Source organism: Macrobrachium rosenbergii, chromosome 52 (genome assembly GCF_040412425.1).
Source record: "Macrobrachium rosenbergii isolate ZJJX-2024 chromosome 52, ASM4041242v1, whole genome shotgun sequence".
Taxonomy (NCBI): Eukaryota; Metazoa; Arthropoda; class Malacostraca; order Decapoda; family Palaemonidae; genus Macrobrachium; species Macrobrachium rosenbergii.
In genome coordinates this window covers 19648033-19666650 of record NC_089792.1, presented here as the reverse complement: position 1 = coordinate 19666650, position 18618 = coordinate 19648033, and the positions used below count along the sequence as shown (strand labels likewise).

Below are 18618 nucleotides of genomic sequence, written 5' to 3'. Positions count from 1 at the left end.
ATTTACCTGTTGCGTGGTGTGCCATAGGTTGGGGCCAGTTCCCAATGGCTGAAACTTTGAATTTTGGAACACAGAGGTCTCTCTGTTAAAATAAGATTTCCCTTAATAACAAACATTTTATACCAAACGAGAACACTTTTAGCGAAATCCATCCTTTCACTAAACAGGATTTTCAACTACTGTTGTTTTGCTCAAACAGACTTGATTTTCTCATTTCAATCTTTGTTTATCAAAGAAAAAACATAAGCTGAAACCACACCTGAGGAACCATCTGTCGTTTTCACTCTGTTTAGTAGTTTGCTTTTAACTCATTTTCCTCTGCACTGTTCAATTTTTTCTTTACTTTTTAGTATATTTTCATTTGATTTCTTCTTTAATTTTAATGGACCTCTCTCTCTCAGTTTTTAGCTCTTTTTACGTGTAGAACATACTTTTTAATGTATTTCACTGACTTGTATATTTTTTTGTTGTATTTTCATCCTGATGTTGAAGTTATTAGCCTCAAAAGCTTTATATACTTGATGATATAAAATTATCAAATTTACCTGTATATACATACATATACATACATACATACATACATACATACATACATACATACATACATATATATAAAATATATATATATATATATATATATATATATATATATATATATATATATATATATATATATGTATATGTGTGTGAGTGTGTGTGTGTAAAATGGATATTAAACGACATTTGTGGCTTAATGATTGTATATAAATCACGGTGTAGTAAAAATTTCATAAAAAGAGCTACGTGTTCCAAACGTACCAATTAGATATCCTGGTGGAGGTGGATTAATGCCGACGCTAAGTACAATTTCCCGGCTCTCGATGGGTAAACAAGCACAGCAGTTTCCGCATTAACTTTTATATCTCTTGATTGCTCATTAGTTACCATCGACTGGAGAGGCTGGAAATGTACTGTGTCGAGTGTTCGAGACACATCAGTACCATTCCATTTATCACTTAAAAAATTCCCCATCGGAGATATTGCCGAAGTAGCGTGAATTGAATATTAAACGACAATTGTCACTTAATGATTGTATATAAATCACGGTGTGATGAAAATTTCATATATATATATATATATATATATATATATATATATATATATATATATATATATATATATATATATATATATATATATATATATATATATATATATATATATATAATGCTTACTACACAACAAAGGCTTTTATCACTTCTATTTCAAAGTTACTTCGCTTAACTCAATAACCAAGATTAAAACACCTTTTACTGTATTGTCTTGTCTTATTTTAGTCAATTATGGACATGAATAAGTTTATAACTGAATGTCAGACAAAAAGATGAAATTCACAGGGATAAGTAATACGTATGGTAATACAAAGCAAGCAAAGATAAAAATTAAAAAGATAATTACTTTCAACTATTAATATGAACTACAAGAAGAGGAAAGAGCCAGTGACTATTAAATAATGAAACAAAGGAAAATTATATGAAATTAAATAATACACTAACGTTACATTACTATTCTGTAAAACCAATAAATGAATCATTAACTTCAAATGGAAACAGCAGCCAGCCTTTTCTGGTCAATAGTATGCTCGTGTTCAATATACATATTACAAGTGTAAATAATTCGTTCCAAAAGTTGTCTTTACTTATAATCTTTGGTAAAGTTTCATTACTATTCTTTATATGATTTCTTTATATTTGTAATCTATCCTTCCTTTGATACATAATTTTTCAGTCAGTAACATTCACATGCAAATTTCTTGCGACCATTCTAAATCAAGTGATCCAAAAAACTTTTTTTAAGCTAATGGTTACAAAATTACAGAATTTGGTTACTTTCAAACTGTCTCTGCATTTACACACAATCATACATTTCTGCAGACAAATACCACAACTATTCATAGTTGCTTATATGGCTGCGACATGAAAATGATAAATATTTATGATTATGAATGCCCCATAATTAAAGACACTCAGAGAGTAAAATTATATTTTTTTCAGAGATGTTAACTGCCACACAAGATATCGACAATATCAAAATAGCACTTATAAATCAGGCAGTGGCCACCGAACTTGACCAAGAATAGCTTACAGTTGAAACAAGTTAATTATTATGTATTTCCAGGAACAGCTTTAAATTCAAGAGTTCACGACCATATCATGGGATTGATCCGAGTTATCATCAGGGAAATATACTGCTAGAGGTATCAGGAAAGTTACAAAAACCTGGGGGCTTTTCAGTTCCATCTTATTGACAAAAAAATGTCATGATCTTATCTCTGGAAGGTTAGAAAAAAATGCCATCTAAAAGGCTTAGTGTACAAAGCAAAAAGCAAAAATTTTTCATGTCTGAATTACAATTATTGTTTTATGATATATATTACGATCACTCGCGTCTTTTGGCCGTGCGTTGAAGTTCAATTTAGATATGTGTAATACCGTGCAAATCTCATAAGTGAGTTATATTAACACCAATAAACACCAATATAAACTGAACTCCATCAATTTGTGTCAATTTGTGTACACCTATGGGATGTGAAGATCATGGTACAATGTAAATCTGTTTAGACAATAAATGAATTTCTACAGTCCTGGCATATTACCATAATTTTACAAATAAAAATTAAAATGCTTACAAGGAACTGGACATGGGTTGAAGACATTAAAATTTGGTAAAATTGCTGGAGGAAAAGATAAGTTTGTTATTCAATCTGAGAAGGAGCACAACTCATTATATTCAAGTAAAGATTGCTGAAGCGGCGAAAACAGGAAGTTGCAACATGATCAGTCGGGAAGAACTAATTTGATATGTTTATCTGAAGGTCACTGACTCATAATGGTATGCTTGAGCAAGGCCAACGGAAAATCATTATACTTGGTTCAGGGACCTGATGTCAATGGAGTTAATGGACAAATGTTTACATTGGCCGCTCCTGCGTTTCCTTATAAAAGAAAGCTAGCCATTAATTTTAGATATTAAGCAGCATTTGAGAACGAGTCATAATTTTCATAAACTAATGTCTGAATGACAAATAAATATCTCAACTTAAACGAGAAGTACACTAACAAAGAAAAAAAAAAAAGAAAAAACATATTGGTCAACAAGATATCTTATAAACGTTAAAAATGTTTTTGAATGTTTAAATCCAGTTTCATGGCGATATCTACACAAATTTAACTGTTGTCTCTGTATACACACACACACACACACACACATATATATATATATATATATATATATATATATATATATATATATATATATATATATATATATATATATATATATATATATATATATATATATATATATATATATATATATATATATATATCTATAAATATCTCGAGTCGATAGATAGTAATGAAATTTAACCTGACTTTATCTGAGGGTGATGCACTGCCCTCATTCTATCGGAACCCCAGTCATTAAGACCAATGTAATATCTACTAAAATCAATGCTAAAATATTTGTTTGCCGAAAGGCTCCGAAATCGGTAACTAAAGGAAAAAAACTCCATAACATATGTAAAGACTTCACAAAAAATCAAGCAACATACTGAATGTGCAAAGTTCATAAGGTCATATATATGTGTATGTGTGTGTATACATGTGTGTTTGTGATTTACAGAAACACGCGATGAATACCAAACAGAACAAGCAAGGCAAAAACAAAAGGTTGAATTTTACTGGTGACAGCTAATTCAGATATTTTAAAGAAGGCTGGCACATTGGAACAGAACTTTACACTTAATTGTGCTAAGATTTAAAACTGTACAAACGAACGTACAGATAGTTAAAACTTAAATATTAGGCGAGGTAAACTTTCTACATGAAAAAGGGTATGTTGTTTGCAAATTGTATTTCTCAGAAGAAAACTGACCTTACAGTGTATTATTTCTTGATGAAAAACGTCTTATCCAAACTTTCTTCAGAAAACCAGACTCGGTTATATTAAATGTCAACACATTAAGTAAAGTTTTTAGCGCCCATCGTTTTCTTTAGCTCAGATGCTAGTGAGGCTAATCATATCTAATGGTCATTCTGTGTGTGGATATATATAAAAGCATGGATTGTGTATATATATATATATATATATATATATATATATAAATATATATATATATATATATATATATATATATATATATTATATAAAATGTAAAAGATTCTTTATTACGTAAATAGCGCAGTCAACAAAGATATATCTTTTTCTTTTGCCTCCTCGTTTCACTTGCTTTACCTCATCAAGGAACTAAAATAAGAATTGGCCAATATATCCTACTGGTCCTCTTTTCGACAAAGGACAGAGACAAACAAACCAGGAAACAAAATCACTTTTGCTCTGTAGCTCGAGTCGTTTCTAAATGAGGACAGAGGTATAAACAGCAGAACAAATGAAATAAACCTCGTACCTCCACTTCATTTAACATCATTCAGAGAGAGAGAGAGAGAGAGAGAGAGAGAGAGAGAGAGAGAGAGGCAAAGGTAACTAACTTAATTTACTGCCTTCTACATTAGGACAAATCAAGTTATCATTTCTGTCTCTCTTAATAGATGTCTTCCATTGTGCACGGGCCATTATTAGATAGAAGACAAGAAAATAAAAATACTACTTCTTCTCTTTCCACTCCTGTTTGAGCAGAACTCTGAGACACTGGTACCTGTGAACAAACACACCGTCCTCCATTTTTCTCTGTAATGGAAGTCAAACGGTTTAACATCTATTGTATCTTTTATAAAACATTTTGGATCAAAAGGAGTCACTATGATTACTGAGTGTCCAAGCGCCGGCACGTGCTGTAAGGTACAGAATAATAATTAGGCTAAGCATGTTTCCTTTTTGCTTTTTTGGAGACTAAGAAAAAATAAATGTAGGCAAATAAATGACGCAGAAGAAGCAGTCAAACAAAAAAATAAAAATTCCGTCAGTTTTCAGCTGCTTTGTGTTCCACAGTTTCCTTAATACGATATGGAAGAATTGGCAGCTTGAGACACTTTTCGTCGTGCTAAGATACTTTTTGTCTTAGCTAGCCTCTGCGATGTAGTAGTTATAGTAGTTACTTACTGAATGAGTTTTTGTTGCATCGTAATCAAACTCATCTTGCGTACACTGTGTTCATTCAGAGGAACGCCCATACTAACGCTTAAAATCGGTCACCTACCCAAACACACACATATACATATCACGAGTAATTGGAGTAAATTCACTAGCAAATTTGCTTTGTCACAGATTTCTTCCTTCAAGGAGCGAAGTGTAACCACAACTTTTTCAACATGAAATTTCAATGGCTGTTCAGCCTAAGGATATATTATCTGCAAAATTGCTGGCAACTGATTTACACAACAAATTTGTAAATGATAGAATATAGTAAATTGATAAACTATAAAACAAAAATATAAAACAAGACAAGAAACAAATGGGTGTGAAACAATCAAGAGCCTCACAGAGTCCCAAAAAAATTTTTTGGTACTAAACATCATTCATTACTTAACAATACATCTCTCTGAAGTTTGTGAGTTATTCATTTCAAAAACATTCAGCAACAATATTCTATTAAGGTGCCCCGATTTCACACTGCCTCATATCAGCAGAATTTATCTTTATCTTATAGAGTGTTATAAAACTCTTGAGCATCATTCTTGGCGAAACTAATGATACGGTAAAGTGCCATTTCTTTTTTTATTTTATTTAGCAACTGCAGTTATTTCTACACATAATAGGCTAAGTTTTTTATTTGTTTCTGGACTTTTATTATTCGTTGCTAATTCTACTAAGATTCTGTTCTCTTGACTCAGTTTTTCTCTTTGTGTTCACATATGCTCAATCAATTACCTGAAACCTGTTTTACTAACCTATAATAGTTATATCTGATCCATTAAAATGAGTGAATAATAATAATAATAATAATAATAATAATAATAATAATAATAATAATAATAATAATAATAATAATCCGACAGCTGAACAGCAACATTTTCAGTTCATCTAGAAACACTGCTGCATGTGACTACATCTAAAAGATATGGGCATTCTCATTTGCGCTTGATTCGTTACGCTTGCAGACAAGTGATTAGAGTGGAAAAGGTGATTCATAAATTTTGACCACTAATAACAAGATTTTAAATATAACATTGGGCAGGGAGGATTTTGACAAAGTGACAGAAATAACTAACCTCGTTTTAAAATGAAAAACAGCATTAAACACTATGCTCCAGATGAACGTGTAACTACATTTGGCAACTGACCTAAATTAATGGATTTCATTAGACAGAAGCTCCTGTCCTCCATAATTCTGCGAACGGCCGCAGCTGAAACAATTGTTACAAAGTGGAATTACCAATGAACCATAATTTAATTACGTGGCAGTCAAACCCGTCAACTGTGACCAATACCGAAATTTAGAAAAGAAGTTCTCAAAGCACCTGGGCATTGTGGGATTAAGGCAGCATGTAAAAAGAAATTCATGATGTTTTACTACTCCAAGAATTTTAATATTTATACTTTACACAGATATAATGATTCCAAATATCTCGTTTCCTAAATTTTTAGGCTTATCCTCTTTAATATTAATCCTCAAAAAACAAAATAATATCGAATGCCTTATTATTACTTTGGAATAACTTTAAAGACCAAGCATAGAAGAAATAATTCAAAATATTAAAATTCTGAATCATGGTTCAGATGATTCTCGCCTTACATCTATAGAGGCTCTCTTTATTCATAGCCACAAAGACACCTTCAGCACAAACAATGAAATCCTGATTAGGCAACAAACAGCGGTGGGAAACAGATCCGTAGAATTTACGCACCCAAGAAAACCCAAACCCGACTATTCAGTGGGAGAATGTTGATATGTGTAGTGAAACCATTACCCATACTTCGACAAAAATCCAAGAAAATCATGACAAAACCTCTGAGATAACGGAAAATATGGAGAGAATGTGGTACATCTTAAGATCTGGTCACCGGATTAACTACCAAGATTTCGGTCAATCACTACGTTGCAATTGGATTCACTACGGGCTGCTCCAGGAGCAAGAGGTCTTACTGGGTAAGTCTAAACTGATCTAAAACAACAAACAGGTTTACATCACGCCACTTATCCTCTTCCCCACTGGCTTTTGGGGCTGGGGCCCGTGCTGGCTCAAAGTTGACTTGGTGTAAAAGAAACCAACAAGCCAAACAAGTATCCCCGTCATTAGTTAGAAAGCCTGACGACGGAAGTAGCATACACAGCTTTGAAATGAGTAGCAGTCACTGAAGGACACAATAACAAAGATATCTCTGATATATATATATACATTCTTTTACACACATGTTTTCTAACATATATATATACATATATATATATATATATATATATATATATATATATATATATATATATATATATATATATATATATATATATATAATAAAGTGAATGTTTGTATGTTTGTCCGCTGTAGAAATCCGAACCGAATGACGACCCAGACAAAGTTTTGCACGCGGCCCCTATGTCACCCCAGAAAGGTTATAATTAAAAATCTAACCCTTAACCCGTGACAGACACCCAAACACAGACAAAATAAATGAATTTCAACATACAACATATATCAAGTAACGGAAATAAAACATATATTCAGCGACTGTCCATTTTTCAATATGCAACACATATCGAGAACGGAAATATATCAAGAAATTTGTCAACATCTTCAAATTTTTTAGTTTGTCTAAATATTAAAATTTTAAAGCATTGTAATGTTAATTAGATCTGTTATATCAGTTAAGAACAAACCCTTCAAGACAACCTTATGAGACTAAAGAATGCTAATCGGTGGTTTGATTAAACTATTTAATAATACTAATAAAACATGAATAAAGAAAATTCTGTGTTAAAACGAATCGATAATAAAGATGCCCATACCGGTCTGTCCTGACTGTACTATTACTACTGACGTAAGTCTTAACCATTAGACATGAAGTGTATAAAAACCATACGGAGGTACATGAAGTGTGAATTCTGTTCGTACTGAGAGGTGCACGTGTATTTTTTTTAAGACTTGATAAAACAACATTCTAGCCGAATTTTTATATCAACTTATCAAAAACAGATATGCAAAAAAAAAAAAAAAATTGCGTATTATCGGAGTGAGCCACCCTTTAAAGTTACAGTACATAAATAGTTCAATATGCGATGACTTGCATTAAATGAGAGAGAGAGAGAGAGAGAGAGATTTTGTGAAAAAAAAGTCAGGAAAATAATTGTACAAGCAATTTCAGATTTCAATATCACTGTTGTTTTGCGATATGAATTTGTTAATAAAAGAATCTTATTTCATTTAAGCTACCGACGACAAACATACTTTCAATTACGTATTTTATTTCAATCGTGAATGCCATCGATGTTTCATTAGCTTTCCCTCCGACAGCAGTTTAAGAAACAATTATTACCAACATCTGTTAGCTCATTTGAGATTATAAAACCACCTGCACGTTCATGACTAAAAAGCACACTTGTTTCTATCTCTGATACCGATACCCAACCCAGCCAAAACCAGTGATCCTTTCAACATCCTACGTCTTGTTAAACCTAAGGCTAAAGAAGGCTCTTCAGACGACGGGTGAGAGGACCTGGGTATTATGAGCCACTAATTAGCAATCAGGAACCCCATGAATCCCTTTCACCTTCCATCCTCGGTAATTACACTCTGGGTAAGACCAAAACTTCGAATATCTCTCCACTTTTATTAATTGACTAGGAGTTTTTCGTATAGAGGCAAACGGAAGACTAGAAGAATTTTAAGGTAAAGCAATACCATTCCTTAATACTTTGCAAGTATGGTAAGAGAGAGAGAGAGAGAGAGAGAGAGAGAGAGAGAGAGAGAGAGGATATGCCAAACTCCATTTTATAACGTTTACAGGTTTGGAGAACAAATATCTTGTAAACCTTAGCAATGATTTTCGCAGTTAGGATGACGATTACCAAATGGAGGCTTTCCGTTTTCAATCAAATGATGTACATTTTGACAAAGGGATGATCACACCATTCTCTTCACTCCATTTCTTCCCCTGCTGCGACCCAGACATCGACGTACAACCAGGCACTTGACAGAACGACAGAGACATTCTGACTGATAGTGAACAAGCGCACATCATTACTTTTTTTGTCTGGTTTCGGCGTCAGTGACCCTAGTAGCTGTAAAGTTACGTACCTTGCAATCAATCGTCGACGGATTTGTGAACCGCGAACTGAACTTACTACCCATTGCCCTACAAGGCCAGAGAAAAAAAAAGAGGTAGAGAGAGCATTTTTATACATGTGAATCAAGTTTTTGGAAAAAAATCAACAACCCAGTAAAATAACAGAAAATGGACGTCGTGTCTATTCTTTCATTCGACAAGTGTTACATAACTGAAATGCTAAAGTTGACGCTTTCTGTCTTCCTCAATTTACATAACAGACGAAGCGTACTTTAGTATTCTCTAAAGCAAACTGAAAATATACTTTATATTTTTCTATCATAAGTATATTTTATATTTTTCTATTCTAGGCCCAGCATGATATACAGCACCCTTTATAACGTATCTTTAACGTGAAAATCGCAATATTTGATGCCAAAGCTCTCTCAGCCTATCTTTCTCCATACAAGGTGGAATGTAGTAACCACAGAGCCAGCCGCCCTTCATCCGACTAAAGGCCAAAGCTACAGTGACATTAACTCGACGTTTGATTTAATCTACATTAATGGCCAGGAAGCGAAACTATGTCTGCGATCGAGAAAGTGACGTCACATTAGTCTCAAGTCTTGCTCTCGAAATGGAATGTGATAGACCGATATGGATGTTACTGGATGGCCCAATATCTACAGTATATATATGTTTTCGTTATGAAATTAAAGATTGCTGGTTGATTTTCTGATATTTATTTTTCAATTTATGTTCATTTACGTCTGCATGTTTACAGCGGCATGTTGACTTTCCCTTTGTTATTTCCATCTGTGTTTAAGGCTTCGATATTTCTTTCTAACACATTATAAGTTTCTGTCCTGTTGATAGCAAGATAATTAGTTTTCTGAAAAGAAAACTGTTGTGCCGGCTTTGTCTGTCCGTCCGCACTTTGTCTGTCCGCCCTGAGATCTTAAAAACTACTGAGTACTGAGGCTGCAAATTTTCATGTTGATTATCCACCCTCCAATCATCAAATATGCCAAATTGCAGCCCTCTAGCCTCAGTAGTTTTAATTTTATTTAAGGTTAAAGTTAGCCATAATCCTGCTTCTGGCGACGATATAGGCCAGGCCACCACCGGGCCGTGGTTAAAGTTTCACAGGACGCGGCTAATACAGCATTATACCAAGATCCACCGAAAGATGTATCTATTTTCGGTGGCCTTGATTATACGCTGTACAGAACACTCGATTGCGCAGAAGAAACTTCGGCGCATTTTATGCTTGTTTTAATTAGATTTAAACAAAACTGTACCGTTTCTCCTCTGCACATCTCAAACAATTTTTACGGATCTACTCCCTTTTCTAATAGTTTTCTAGTTTTACTAATATAAAAACTGTCACATGACATTAAAGATTTTATATTTACATCCTTTAGTATTGTCGGGAAGAATTCTGTAAAAATGTTTTTTTCTTAAATGCTACATTATGTTTAAAGTTCTCAAGGAGATGAGGAGTATCTTTGAATGATTACAATAGTATGAACAGGTTTTTTGTTTTACATGCTGCTATGTTCTTACCACTGAAAGTCTCTCTTGCTACTGGATAAACTTACAGTCACCCTGTTTCCAAAACAAAATGGCATAATCAGAGTATGAGCACAGACCGTAATCAATTGATCTGAGCAGTGAATTATGTACCTGATAGTTAGTCAAATGTGGTAGGTTATTTCAGTGATTAGGAAGGGCTTGGTACTAGCCAACCTCATCCACAGAATGCTTACCGATAATTGGAAAAGTTAAAAAAAAAAATTCAAGATTTTCAAAGAGATATGCAAAAACGGGTCCGTTAGTATCTTAGTGCGTTCTGCGTATAAATAAAGGATCGAAATGCTTCGTTAGAGCGCAAGTTCCGAAGGAAAACGGATAGAAGAACGGAAAATTAATTTAACGAGAAAAAGAAGGTCATTAATCAGTCAGCAGCCTCCCACTCTCGCCAGGGCTCGCAAATTTAAATAAAATCCTGGGAATGAACTTCACAACGGTGATTGATAATCTTTAAATACTTTCGCTGACTTTTAGTTGCAACTCGGGGAGGAAGAAAATGGAAAATTAACATATTCTATTTGTAGAGTTATTAATAATCTAGTCGATGACGAGGAATAATAACAAAAACGGTAAAAAGAAGGTACATGCTGCTGGATGAACAATAAGAGTTTAATAAATTAAATTAAGATTTATTCTAGCAACGGGTATTATGTATTGGTTTTAGCAACGGGATACAATGGAAAAATTATAGCGAGAAATGAATTCAACAGAAACAAATAAATAAATAAATATTTTTCCATAATAAAATTTAAAGAATAAATAAAAGATGTAAACCGAGACTTCCGCAAAGAAACCCATTACATAACGATAAAAAATGTATCATATTGGAAACGCCAAAATGTAATTGAAATTCCATGGGTTGGAATTTCCTTCATATTAAAGTCAACATCCACATTCGCCAGCGGCTAGAAAAAGTCAGAAGGAAATCACAGGAATTTGTAGCATCATTTTAAATAAATTAATCGGAATATCTATCTTGAAGGGATATCTTATCGTCTGATGAATTAACAATTAAGAATTATGACGATGACCGGTAAGGTATGCCATTCCAAATAAATAATCATAATTCTCAACAAAAGAACTTACAAAGCTAAACATCGACCAATCATAAACAAAACTGTCAATAAACTATAATGATAAACTTGTGGTAACTTGGGTGTCTTTTATAAATATCTAAAGATAGTTGTGTCCCTGCCTCTTAGTGAGCTGCTGGATTTATTATACACTGAAGTCAGGGCCGAACATCTGTCGTCTAGTAGGATGACACCCCATTAGATAGAGAGAAGATCCATACTCGGAAATTGTGGCCTGGCTCAGGATGACCACCAGAAATCATTGGCAGTGGGACGATGGATAAGGATAAGGCAATGAGTGCTCTGTCTCTTTGGCTTCACTTCTGGATGTCTAGCAACGGAGGCCATTGGCCTTAGTCATCCAGGAACTGTGCGCTACTGGTATCTTTCAGTAATTTTACCCAAATAATCCTCCATGGATTTACTCAATTACTGGATACACAAAATTAAAAAAAAATGGTCCCCCTCAAGCACCAGGCATATGCGGATACTAAGTATAGCCTAAATACTACAAATAAAATGAAAACAGAAAACCAGAACATAAGAACCCTGATTGTTAAGTTTGTAACACCTGACTAACCATGGTGGAGATAGTATCACATCGATTCTAAATACGAAACCTGAATTCGACTGGTATATGTGCAGCAGCGTCGATATTAACTTATGTCTCTATTCATAGCTGGGTGGTCAGAGTTATTGTCTATTGTTGCTTCTAAACCAGGCCATGGTTCGAATCCTCGCTGGAGCAGAAGCACTTATCAATTATTATTCCACTTGGATGTAAGTTATTCTCCATGTATAGTGAATTCGATTTTAAACGATATTTGTGGCTTAAAATCGTGGCGGAGATAGGCTGAAGTAGGTTCTAAGCACAAACCCAGAACCCAACCGGCATACGTACAGCATAATCAATATAAATTTATAAATCTCCCTTTACAGCCGGGTGGTCATAGACACCGTCCATCGTTGTTTCTAAAGCAGGTCAGCGAAGAAACACTTATCAATTATGATTCCTACTGGGTGTTGGTTATTTCCTAAGTGTACTATACACACACAAACATACACATACACGCACACACACACACACACACACACACACACACACACACACATATACATACACACATATATATATATATATATATATATATATATATATATATATATATATATATATATATATAAAAGCGAATCCCACAAGAAAATGACAGGCAGAAGTTCAGTACCAAGCGCTTTTTCACGTTTATTAACGCATCGTCTGGGCACAAATGAGACACAGATGAAAAGAAGGTTACAAAGTAAACAAAAGAACAGAATACCAGATGGTCAATTGTCAAGGGTAATAAACAGAAAATAATCCAGGATTAGTCCAAACTTTTTTTTTTATCCCTTGTCAATTAACCATCTGAATACTAATTATTTATTTTATCAACAATTTTTTTGGATTTTGTATGGATTTAAACAACTTTCATTATTTTTTGTAGATTAGGTTTTGGTTTTAGTCTGTGACTACTTGTCTTGCTTCCTCCAGGATTATCTTTCTGTTTTTTACCATTTGACAATTGACCATCTCACAGTATTCTTGTTCTTTTGTTTCGTTTGTAACCTTTTTTCATCTGTGTCTCATTTATTCTATCCCAGACGATGGAATTTACTAAACAGAAACATCTTTATGAGAATTTTTATTACTCTCTACAGATGTTTTGGCTGCCTTTCATTTTCCTGTGGGATTATTATGGACAAACTGGACTGAAGAATCACGTGCATCTGCTGTGATTTTTACAGCATACATCATACATACATACATCTTTACATACATACATACATACATACTTGTTTTATCAACAAATAATACATACATAGTCTTGGTTTGTTTATACATACATACATTGAAAACGTCGTTGATAAATATAAGCAAAATAGTTTTCAGTTATATATGTTTATATATATATATATATATATATGATATATAGCTTTAGTATATATATATTTTATATTATATATTTATTATATTAACCATCTAATTTTATAATTTTGTGGCTTTTATAGTTACAATGGTTTGAGTTTGTGACTAAATCCCGGATTATCTTTCTGTTTTTATCGACAATTGACCATCTGGTATTCTTGTTCTTTTGGGATTAACCTTTTCATCTGTGTCTCATAAAGATACGTTAATAAAGAAACGTTTCTAGCCTATGCCTTTTGGGGTTGTTAGCAAGGGTCAGATGCATTTACTGTTATATATTTGATTCCCTTTGTATGCGTTTTTGCTTTTACATACGCACACTGTATATGTGTATACATGTGTAATTTCTCTGTATATGCAAACACTCAGTCTGACACACACACACACACACACACACATATATATATATATATATATAATATATATATATATATATATATATATATATATATATATATATATATACACAAATATATATATATATATATATATATATATATATATATATATATATACATACACACACACACACACACATACACACACACACATACACATATATATATATATATATATATATATATATATATATATATATATATATATATATACATATACATATATGCATAAAATGTTACTTGAGTGCAATGTACTGTCAGTCTATGAGCATTCATATGCTAACAAAAGAATTTTATACGACGCTGCCTGTTCCGGCCTCTTCATGTGTAACATCCATCCGCCTTTGGTCCCTGACCTTAAAGGACCTCGATTTCCTTTTTCCTTTTCATCCTTCTTTCCATTCATCCAGTGCGAAAGAGCAAAAACAAAAGAAACGGCTCAATACTTCGAATCCCTTTGACATTTCGTTCTTTCACATTTCATGGACAATATCACTGGGTACAGACAGGTTTCATATTAATATTATTGTTATTGATTTTTCCCACAAACATGGGAATATTAGCAGCCGAAGACGCAGCACAAGTACTAAGAGGTATTGTAGCAGAGTAATATGTGTTAATACCGTTTAAAGCTTACATAATCTACATAGAAAATTATACCACTATTCTAAGCTAATTTATTCATTTGAAAGTGATAGAGGGAGAAGATCTCGGAATAATATCAGAGAACGAGATTTTACTTCCACAAGTTAGGAGCTTACCTAAGCACCTTTTGAAAAGAACTATAACTTTTTTATGCAGTGGCTTTTTTTAAGTCGATAGTAGTCTCCCTGGACTCTGGATCGTCAAGAAGAAAAAACTGTTAATCATAAGACCAGTTCAAGAGGGAATCAGCTCATACAGAACAATAAGACAAGGAATAACATCCGGTCTACGTTAGATCAATACTTAGACAATATTACAGTACATGATTAAATCCAGATTTACCTATAGAAGCAAAACAGACCAACCACGAAAATCAAAACAAATTAAAGTCACTGAATAGCAGGACAGAACTGTACGTTCCCACATAACTCGCTTCTCTATAAGCACCTGATGTCATATTTATCAAGCTCGGATGGCGCCGAATAGACAGACCCCCTTGCTCAAGTGAATTGTGTAGGGCGGAGGTTGCGGGTTTAACAGGTTGTAAACAAGGGAAGAAAAAAAATGACGTACTGCGGAAAAGAGTGGGCAGACCCACTTACTATTTTTTGGTGGCCACTCAAAACCAATGTCTTTTAAGTCCACATTACGTAAAATTAAGTTAATACAACAAAAATATTTGTTAGAGGGAGTCCAAAAGTCGAAATGTTATCTGAAATTGAAAATGACACCTTTGGCAATATATATTTGTTTTCTATATTGCTTGGCAGGGAAAAGGAACAACTATGACACAGAAACAATTATTAAAGAATTACAACAGGTAGCTGTCATCTGTTCAATACTGTCTCATTTCTTCAGTATTAAAGGAAATAAAAAGTAACATAAACTAAGAGTTTATTATCATAGCTAAAAACAAGGTAAAAGGCAGCTTTCCATGAGGTTTTTTAAGTGGTATACAAGAATGAGACTTCAAATCGGCAAAAATGCATTATTATGAACCTCACACGTGTCGGTCAACAACAGCAATAATCATAATGATGATCAAGTGACAAGGGTTTAACGTTCCACTTAATTACATGTAACGCAAAGTGAGACCGGATTCAAGTTCCAGATTAAAGGGTCGTTTACTTTATTGTTTGTTTAATTATGACCCGAGGGTTTATCTGACAGCCAGCCAATAACGAATATACCTGTCTTCATTAAATCTGTGAGAACAGACACTGCTGTTATGCACAGCATAGCTGTAAACCTACCATCTTGTTCTCATATCACTGTGCCCGGCAGAGATAATGGATGGAGTATATTACCCCATGCTCTTAGTTATACACAATTAGTTATGTTGAAATGAAGCACTAAAAACGAAGAGAGATGTTGCACTGACATTATCGTCTATTCTTTACTATAAAATTGCTGGTTAATTTATGCCATAACACTCAAAACTACCACGAATTTGAACGTCCTAATTGGTACAATTGGTTACATTACAAATAGTATCTCTAAAACCATGTTACAAAGAGCCATTTCCAATTACACTCGAATCAAAATGGTCGTTGATTTTCGCAAATTCGTATATCAAGTAATAAGCGCCTATTCGTACATGGTGTGAAATTACAAAAAAAAAAAAAAAAAAAATACAGTAGAGTAAAGAAATCACAAGATAAAAAGCAGAAACATCAGCAATAACTTGGTTACATCTCAACCTAGCCATCACTAACCTCACCTAATACCTAACCTGACCTAAGGTCGTTGCATACCATTCAGTGTCGCTGTAGGTCGAGGCCGTAATCATGGTGTAACACTAGGGAGAAAGAGAGTTCGTCATATTGCCTAAGTGCCCTGGCCCTTTGGGACCGTGATTCATTGTAATTTGTAACTAAATCTTCATACGGATATTTGCAGATGTAACTGAAGGCCATCGCAACTGTTTAATAATGTTTATGTAATAGTTAAATTTTTCGAATCATATTTCATAAACTAAGCAAACATGTTTTTCTATACCAGCGGGAGTTGCTATACGTTGCTGGATTCATGTGGGAGCGAGTCTGTACCATTCAACTAGAACTAAAGGTGATAAAGTACAAGTGCATGTTAATGTGTCATCGAATTCTATAATTGTTCATAATGAATTATTTTATGCTTATTTATAATTCTATACTAAAAGAATAGGGAAGAGTGAGCAATTATAGGAGCAAGTAAAATTTTCTTTCATTTTTACAAGTGGGGATTTTCAGTAAGTGTAAATGTATTTATAAAGTTGTACAGTTTAACGAATTAGTCTGGTCACTTTTTATATTCTAAAATACTTAAAATTCTTTCACACACAATGCATTTAAATCGTATGTAAGATTGTTTCTATGTCTGTTCTAGCACAGTAAGTTATAAGTCATATGAGTAATTATACAGCACCAGCATTTAACTATTGTCTGTCTACACTCGCTTATCATTTACGCTAGATCTAAAATATTCAAACATTATGTAAATAAACTTACTCTACATACTTCTGGCATTTTCACTCGATCGTAAATTCAGTCGGGAGAAACGAAGTAACACAGAGAGTAAGAATAAACGTGAAAACCAATCCATCTGAATTCAAAATTGAATGGTGTTGTATTGCTCTTAGAGCAGGGAAACGAGAAATAACACAAGGAGCTTAAATCTCTCGTAATAGATACGTTTGACGTCTACTGGGAAATTTATATACAAAAAATTAATCTTAAAAAACTAGAGAAAAATATTTATTAAAAGAACAAAAATGTCAACAGGTAACGCTTTGCTTATACTGTTTCTTTTTTTATGATATCGGTAAGATTCACAACAAAAAAAATATATTAACAGAAAAATGTAAATAGAAATAGGAAAATCATTGTTGAAGGACAAAATGTTATGCAGATTGGAAAACACGTAAACATGGCTTGTGTACGATTTCTTTCTATGGACAATCCAAAATTAGAAACATACAGAAACCCTTGAACTCCAAATCAATCAGCCAAATTTTCGAACTTTCTCTCGAAGCAATTCTCTCCTGATTTCACCACCATTAAAATTAATATCTTCTCAGATTAACGACATACGAGATATAATTAGCATCCGACAATCTCCATCATCCCAAGCCTTCATAAGAATAATCAGGATTTTTAATGTTTTTATATGTGAGGAAAATTAAACAATAACTCACTCAATTTCTATTGCCAATCCTGCGTCCCCTTTAATCATCCATCTAGAAAAATATGTTCGTACTAATTCAAAATTTTTGGCAAAATGAGACCGACTGCTCGTTTAATATTAAATGAGAACCTTTCATTGACGTTACGTTCCAGCAGCCATTCCTTTTATCAACATAGTAGGTTGATGAAATTGAGCGATTTTTACATGACAGAGGACGTGAAACACAGAACGAACAAGCTGTCGAAAAATTACTTATTTGTAATGAAGTATGATGAAACGCATTAAGCTTTTAGCAGCCTTTTCAGTTTATACTAAACAATAACATGTTACTTGTGATTAAAAAATAATACTATTTATGAAAAATTTACAAAAAAAATGAATAGGTAAATAGATCCATAAAGATATATGTCTGAAAAAATTATCGTTTAAATAAATATAAATGCTACCTATGATCCCAGTTCACAGAGATATACAATGAAACTCTAAGTAATCCCATTTTTTTTTTTTTATTTTGTTAACATGATTACATATCGCCTTAGAGTAAAGGGAATTACCACTTTCATGTGTTGTTCTGCATCAA

The 18618-nt window shown here is 33.2% G+C and overlaps 1 protein-coding gene across 1 annotated transcript in view; it reads right to left on the bottom strand.

Annotated features, from left to right (window-relative positions):
- LOC136833933 (uncharacterized) overlaps positions 1-18618 on the bottom strand; it is a 656879-nt gene that overhangs the window by 144033 nt on the left and 494228 nt on the right. The gene's annotated exons all lie outside the window — the stretch shown is intronic.